Source organism: Mauremys mutica, chromosome 15, assembly GCF_020497125.1.
Source record: "Mauremys mutica isolate MM-2020 ecotype Southern chromosome 15, ASM2049712v1, whole genome shotgun sequence".
NCBI lineage: Eukaryota > Metazoa > Chordata > Testudines > Geoemydidae > Mauremys > Mauremys mutica.
The window spans coordinates 27,492,499-27,499,286 of NC_059086.1; the positions used below are offsets into that span (position 1 = coordinate 27,492,499).

The window sequence follows — 6,788 nt, forward strand, 5'->3', positions numbered from 1 at the left end:
TTCTCTTAGTCACATGCTTCCACTCTCCACTTTCCTCACCCAGAATTCTTTGGTCCTGCTTCCATCTGCAAGTCTGAGCTTTTCCCTTCAGCCTCCTCATGCCTTTGCTCCATCATCTGCTCGAATCCCCTTCTAAACTCAGCCAGAGTTTCCACCTGCATCTCCAGTCCTCGGATCTTTTCTTCCATCAGCTCTATCAGGCGGCACTTCATGCAGATGAAACTCTTTTCAGGTATCCCCTCCAGGATCATGTACATGCTGCAGCTTCCACATCCAGTCATCCTCATTGTGTCTTTCACTGCTGCCTCTGTATCTGTCATAGCCTTCCCACCTAAAACCGGTTAGTCTGGGAAATGCAAACCAAAACACCCCCACCCACAGCAAAACAAACCCCCCAACGGGAACCAAAACCCTGGAAGAATACCACCCACTCTCTTCACTAACCTGTATATTCCTCTGCCTAGCTCTCTTAGTCTTCCCATCAAACTCCTCTTGCAAACTCCCACTGAAACTCCCCCGTTTACAGCTCTGTTTGCTGGCTTCTGTCCCACTGCAGCTGTCTGTTTCCCTCAGGCATTAAGCACTTTCACATCTCTGGATGAGCGAGGTAGGATTATTGTTAAACCCTCCAGCCAGACCAGGCCTGTGCTCCCTCTGTTACTAAATCAGGGGAGGGCTTTTACTGATGTATTTGACGTGCCTTTAATTCTCATTCTTTCAGCCCTAAATAAAGATGCTGTGGCCGGAGTGTGGGGGTGGTATATTGGACAGGAAATAGGGAACGGTGATGCTCAGACATGAGGACAGGACGGGGCAGAGCAGAAAGGGGCTGGAACTTAGCCTCAGCCATACGGTCCTGCAGGGGACTCAGAGCAGCGACAGCATCTGGGTTCACAGCCCAGCCCTGAGGGGCTGGCAGAGACTCCGAGCAGAGAGAGGGGCCTTCTGCCATGAGCCCTGAGGGGGCAGCCTGGAGCCCGAGGAGGGGTGGGGGGTGAGATTGTGCTCTCCCCTCGATGTAAGGAGCAGAAGGGGCAGGAGTCACTGCAGATTATCCCCTCCTGACCCCATCAAGAGCAGAAGTCACTGGACCCTGATCCAGACCCCCGACTGTCCCGATGATCCTGTCTCTGTGCCTCTTGCTTCCCGGTGAGTATCTGGGACCCCTGTGCTAATTCATAGCAGGTTGGGAGGAAACAGAACTGAGTGCAGCCCCTGGCCCAGACTGTCGGCAAATCCCCTTTAGTGGCAGGGAGGGTTGTGCTGTTGCGGTGTTTGAGGGAGTGAGACTGTCCCAAATCAGCACAGGACCAGCACTTGGTGCTGGGGATGGGCCGGGACTAGCAGTCGGCCCAGACTGGGGTTACAGTCACAGCTTCACAGAGTTTAAGGGGGGAGGCACCATTAGCCCATCCAGTCTGACCGCCGATAGCCCAGAGCAGAGAACTTCCCCCAGCTCTCCTGCACTGAGCCCACTCACTTGCGTTTGACTAAAGCATCCCTCAGAAAGGCCTCCAGCCTGGCTGTGACTCCCCCACTTCCCTGGGGAGCTGCTACTGGGGGTTAATCCCCCGCACGGGGAGAAACTGCTGCCTCCTTTCTCACTGGAGTTTGCCCAGACTCAGCGTCCAGCCCTTGGGTCTGGTTCTGCCTGTCTCTGCTGCACTGAGGAGCCCGTCAGCACCTGGGGTTTTTCCCCTGGAAGGAGTTTGGACACTGTGACCAGCCCAGCTGTCTGAGCAGCTCTACACACAGAGCTCCCCCGGCCTGTCCTGGGGGGCCTCTTCTCCAGCCCTTGCACTGTTTTTCTGGCAATGCCCTGCACCTTCTGCACTTTTCCAACAGCCTTTTAATCTGGGACCCCCCAGAACCAGGCACAGGATCCAGGATTGGACTCACCAAGGCTGTATGCTGAGGGAAATCCCCTCTCTGGTCCTGCTCCCCTCCTTACACAGTCCAGGAGCACAGCAGCCCTGCTGCCCCCATGGTGCCTGGGAGCTTATGTTGAGTTACTTGTCCCCTGGGGCCCTAAATCCTTCCCCTGGTCCCTGCTGTCCTGGCCCAGGCTGTAGGTCTGGCTGGTGTCCATTGTTGGGAGCTGTGACCTGGCATTTCACTGTATTCAAACACTTAGCATGGCACTGGGACCAGCTCCCCACACCGAGACATGGAGTCAAGATGGGCTGGGCTCGGAGGAGGATGCTCATGGGTTGTCAGCTCAGCCTGGAGGCAGAGAGAGCAGGGAGGGCCATTGCCATTGGAGGGTAGGGGATTATTGGGGTCCAGCCCCAGGGCTCCCTGTTACCGAGGGGCTAGAAACACTGACCTGGGATCCACTCTGGGCTCCAGTTCTGGATTCCCCCAGAATTCGGGGTCCTGGGTCTGGGGCTCAGGGTCAGACTCGTTATTGGGCCGAGCCCAAGTCACACAGCCTGGATCCAACCCCAGAGCTGTGTTTCAGGAAGGGACCCAGAGACCAGGACTCTGCACAGTTCATGGCACAATCTCAGGGAGCAGGTGGGGGTGCATCTGGTGGGATGGGTGGGGCAGAAACCAGGACTTGTGCTCATGGGAGGCGCAGAGATTCCACCAAACATTCAGGGCATCTCACAACAGGGGAAAGTCTAGCCGGTCACCGAACACACGTCACCTTTCTGTTTCCAGTGCTGAGTCCCAGCAGCCAGGAGATCTGCTCAGCTCCCGGTGAGTCCATCTGTCTGTCTGTCCCCAACCTACCCAGGGCCTTTACCCCTCCTCTCCAGGGCATCCAGCCACCACCCCTTAGGCTGTTCCCTGCTCAGTGTGATGCCAGCGGCAATGGCACAGGAAGGTGGGCTGGGATGTGTGGGATCTGAGCAGGGTGAGGTCTACTGACTCCACTCCCTGCCCCGCTGCCTGTCAGCTCTGCTATGACCCAGGCCTGGTATGACATGTGGGTGAGAGAGTCACGTGTACAACCCATCCCACCTCTGGGGCACTGTCCCTGGGAAGCAAACAGCTTTGACCCCAAGGGATTTACCTTCCCATGGCACTGGCTTCCAGCCCCTCACCTCACTCCCGCCCATACTGCCCCAGCTGAGTCAGCGGGATGCCAGCACCAGGGCCCCTTGTTCTAGGAATGTGCGCAGCGCCAGACAATGGGAACCCAGCTCAGCCGAGCCCTTAGGCTCTTACACAGCCCAAATTAACCCACTTTATAAAGTTTCCAGTCACCAGAGAGAGCTCGTCCTCCCATTGGGCCAGCTGGGCTGGAATCAGAGCCTCCATCTGAGACATGGCACAGACCCACCCACCATTTACCTCCTGCCCCATCGACAGCGCTGGGCACCACCGACAGCTCTGACCCATTCCCCATCCCAGGCACTCTCTGGGGCCCCATCTTCTCCTTGAACCAGACGACTGCCCAGCCAGGGGACTCCATGCTGCTTCTGTGCGTGCTCCGTGTTCTCCAAGGTCCTGGCCACCCGCATCACCTTCTGTAAGGATGGGGAGGAGGTTTCATCCCAGAAGGGTTTGGAGAAGAAGGCCATCTGCAACTATCACTATGCAGTGTCCAGGGACAGCTCAGGGAATTACTCCTGCAGATACGAAATCAAGGACAGTGACAACCAGGTGACCAGATCCCTGCTCAGCCCTTCCCAGCACCTCAGTGTCACTGGTAAGGGGTGTGTGTGTGTGGGTGGGTGGGTGTGTCCCATCTCATGCCTGCCCAGCAACTCAGCATCATGGGAAAGAGCGGTGAATGGCACAGTGAGAACAATTACATGAAAAACCCCTGAAAATCCAAATACTGAAATTCATCCATTTTCAAAACATGAAATCAAAAATTTCTAATAAAAGATCTTTGTTCAAAATTTGTCACGGGGAACAGCTCCCCCTCTCCCAACCCCTTCCCCGTGTTTCACCCATCTCAGCTCAGACGGCTCAGCCCTGGCAGCTGGGAGATGGCAACATCCTAGAAATGTTGGGCTGAGAACAACTGATCACCATCCTCTTTATAACAGCCCTGGCACCTGAACATATCTGGAGACTATCAGGTTTCCCCTCAGGCTTCTTTTCTCAAGACTAAACATGCCCAGTGTTTTTAACCTTTCCTCCTAGGTCAGGTTTTCTAAACCTTGCATCATTTTTGTTGCTCTTCTTTGGTTACCCTCTCCAATTTGTCCACAACTTTCCTAAAAGCGACAAAGAGTCATGTGGCACCTTATAGACTAACAGACGTATTGGAGCATGAGCTTTCGTGGGTGAATACTCACTTCGTCAGTCAGTTTTTACAGATCCAGACTAACATGGCTACTCCTCTGATACTTAACTTTCCTAAAGTGTCACACCCAGAACTGGACCCTGTGCTCCAGCCGAGGCCTCACCAATGCCGAGCTGAGCAGGACAATGACCTCCCGTGTCTTACATACAACGTTAGCTCTTTTCACACCTACCTCGCACTGCTGACTCAGATTCAGTGTGTGACCCATTCTAACCCCAGGCCCCTTTCAGCAGCATGGCCACCAGCCAGGTATTGCCCATGATGTAGCTGTGCTAGGGCAGCGTATGGGCCTGGAGTGGGGCCATGCTCTGCTCTGATCTCTTGTGTATTTATTGCCTAGGTGATGACTCCAGCAGCAGCGATGTCGGGGGTTCCTCCCCACAAGGTAAATGCTTCTGAATCATTTCTTTATTCTGGGGGCTCTATTTAGAGAAAGGTGGGTCCTGGGCTGGGCAACCCCCAGTCTGAGTGTGATCGCCATGACTATGGATGTAGAGGAAACACACAATAGGCTCTTCCAATGAGGAGTTCTCTTTCCCTGCAGCTCTCCCAGGCTTTAACCAGCATTGCTGAGCCTGGAAATGTCTTTGCAGGGCAGGAAAATGGCTCATTGAAAGGAAGAATCCCAAACCCTTCTGATGGGCAAATTTCATCTGGAGTTCACTGACCCCCTCTGCTAAACCTGCAGTCATTGATTTATTTCCTCCCTCTCCACTCAGAAGGCACCAGATGCATTATCACGCCTGGACTCACAAGTTCTTTCTCTCCATATAATTAGATTTATGCTCTGTGCTCCCGTCTTGGAACGAAGGTATCACAAACAGCATATGGGGGACGTCATTCACGAATCTCAGCTCAGCACCAGTACCTGGAGCAACCGAGCCCAAGGAATTGACCTTAGCACAGCCCCAGTATGGCTGTTTGCCCCAGCTGCCACCAAAGCATATGTCAGCAAACCAAGACATACACGACTGTATGTCTGCAAAGACTGTGTGGCAAGGAAAAGATGGAGTCAGACTTCGTGTAACAGCACCACCTAGTGACTCCTGTCAGAGCGATACTAATGATATATGGAATCATAGAACTGGAAGGGACCTCGAGAAGTCATCTAGTCCAGTCCCCTGCATTAAGGCAGCACCAGCACCATCTAAACCATTCCTGACAGGTGTTTGTCTAACTTGCTCTTAACAATCGCCAATGAGGGAGATTCCACAACCTTCTTAGGCAAGTTATTCCAGTGGTTGACCACCCTTTTTCCTAATGTCCAACCTAAACCTCCCTTGTTGCAATTTAAGCCTGCTGCTTCTTGTCGTATCATCAGAGGTTAAGGAGAATAATGTTTCTCCCTCCTTCTTGTAACAACCTTTTAGGTACTTGAAAAGTGTTGTCATGTCCCCTCTCAATCTTCTCTTTTCCAGACTAAACAAACCCAATTCTTTAAATCTTTCCTCATGGGTCATGTTTTCTAGACCTTTAATAATTTTTGTTGCTCTTCTCTGGACTTTCTCCAATTTGTCCACATCTTTCCTGAAATGTAGTGCCCAGAACTGGACACAATACTCCAATTGAGGCCTAATCACCACAGAGTAGAGTGGAAGAATTACTTCTTGTGTCTTGCTTACAACACTCCTGTTAATACATCCTTTTTTTTTTCAACAGTGTTACACTGTTGACTCATTTTTAGCTTGTGGTCCACTATGACCCTGTGATGGGGTCTGCTTACCCTGCATTAGCCCAGACAGGGTTAAGCCCCAGGTATTGACAGTGGAAGTCCCACCTCCTGGCAGGGGCGGGTCTAGGCATTTCGCCACCCCAAGCATGGCAGGCAGGCTGCGTTTGGCGGCTTGCCTGTGGAGGGTCCGCTGGTCCCGCAGCTTTGGCAGACCTCCCGCAGCCATGCCTGCGGGAGGTCCGCTGAAGCTGCGGGACCAGCGGACCCTCCACAGGCAAGCTGCCGAATGCAGCCTGCCTGCCGCCCTCATGGCGAAGGCAGAGCGCCCCCCGCGGCTTGCCGCCCCAAGCACGCACTTGGCATGCTGGGGCCTGGAGCTGCCCCTGCTCCCTGGCAAGACTGGGCATGCTCCAAGTGCTTTAGTAGTATAAAGGGAGGGAGACCAGCTCATTCTGGGCTGGAGGCCGCAGGGGAAGACCTACCTGGGAAGCTCCTGTGGAGGGCCAGCCACACCCTCTGACTGCTCCGGGAATTGAAGCCATCCATGACCCACCTGCACCCCGGCGACTAGAGGAAGCCCTGGAGACAACTGGACCTGCCAAACACAGAGGACTCGATGTCTCATGGGAAACCCCAACACAGGTAGGAAGTGACCCAGGGAGTGTGATGGAGTAGTACCTCCCGCCTGGAGAAACTCAGCCTGTTTCAGTAGGACCCCCTCCCCGCCCCGCTGAGTCAGTGGCAAGCTGCTACGCAACTGTTAGGGCCATGGGTCGGGGCCTGGTGGAGTCGGATGGGCCCAGTCCCCCCTACTGCCACCCCCCCCAACGCTATAGACTCCGGCCACTAGGC

The 6,788-nt window shown here is 54.2% G+C and overlaps 1 long non-coding RNA gene across 1 annotated transcript; it reads left to right on the forward strand.

Moving 5' to 3' along the window:
• The first annotated feature begins 784 nt into the window (after positions 1-784).
• On the forward strand, positions 785-3,466 carry LOC123349918. Its single transcript, XR_006573674.1, has 3 exons — positions 785-1,149; positions 2,665-2,703; positions 3,361-3,466. It is a non-coding gene; the product is annotated as an uncharacterized LOC123349918 (long non-coding RNA).
• Positions 3,467-6,788: the final 3,322 nt, after the last annotated feature.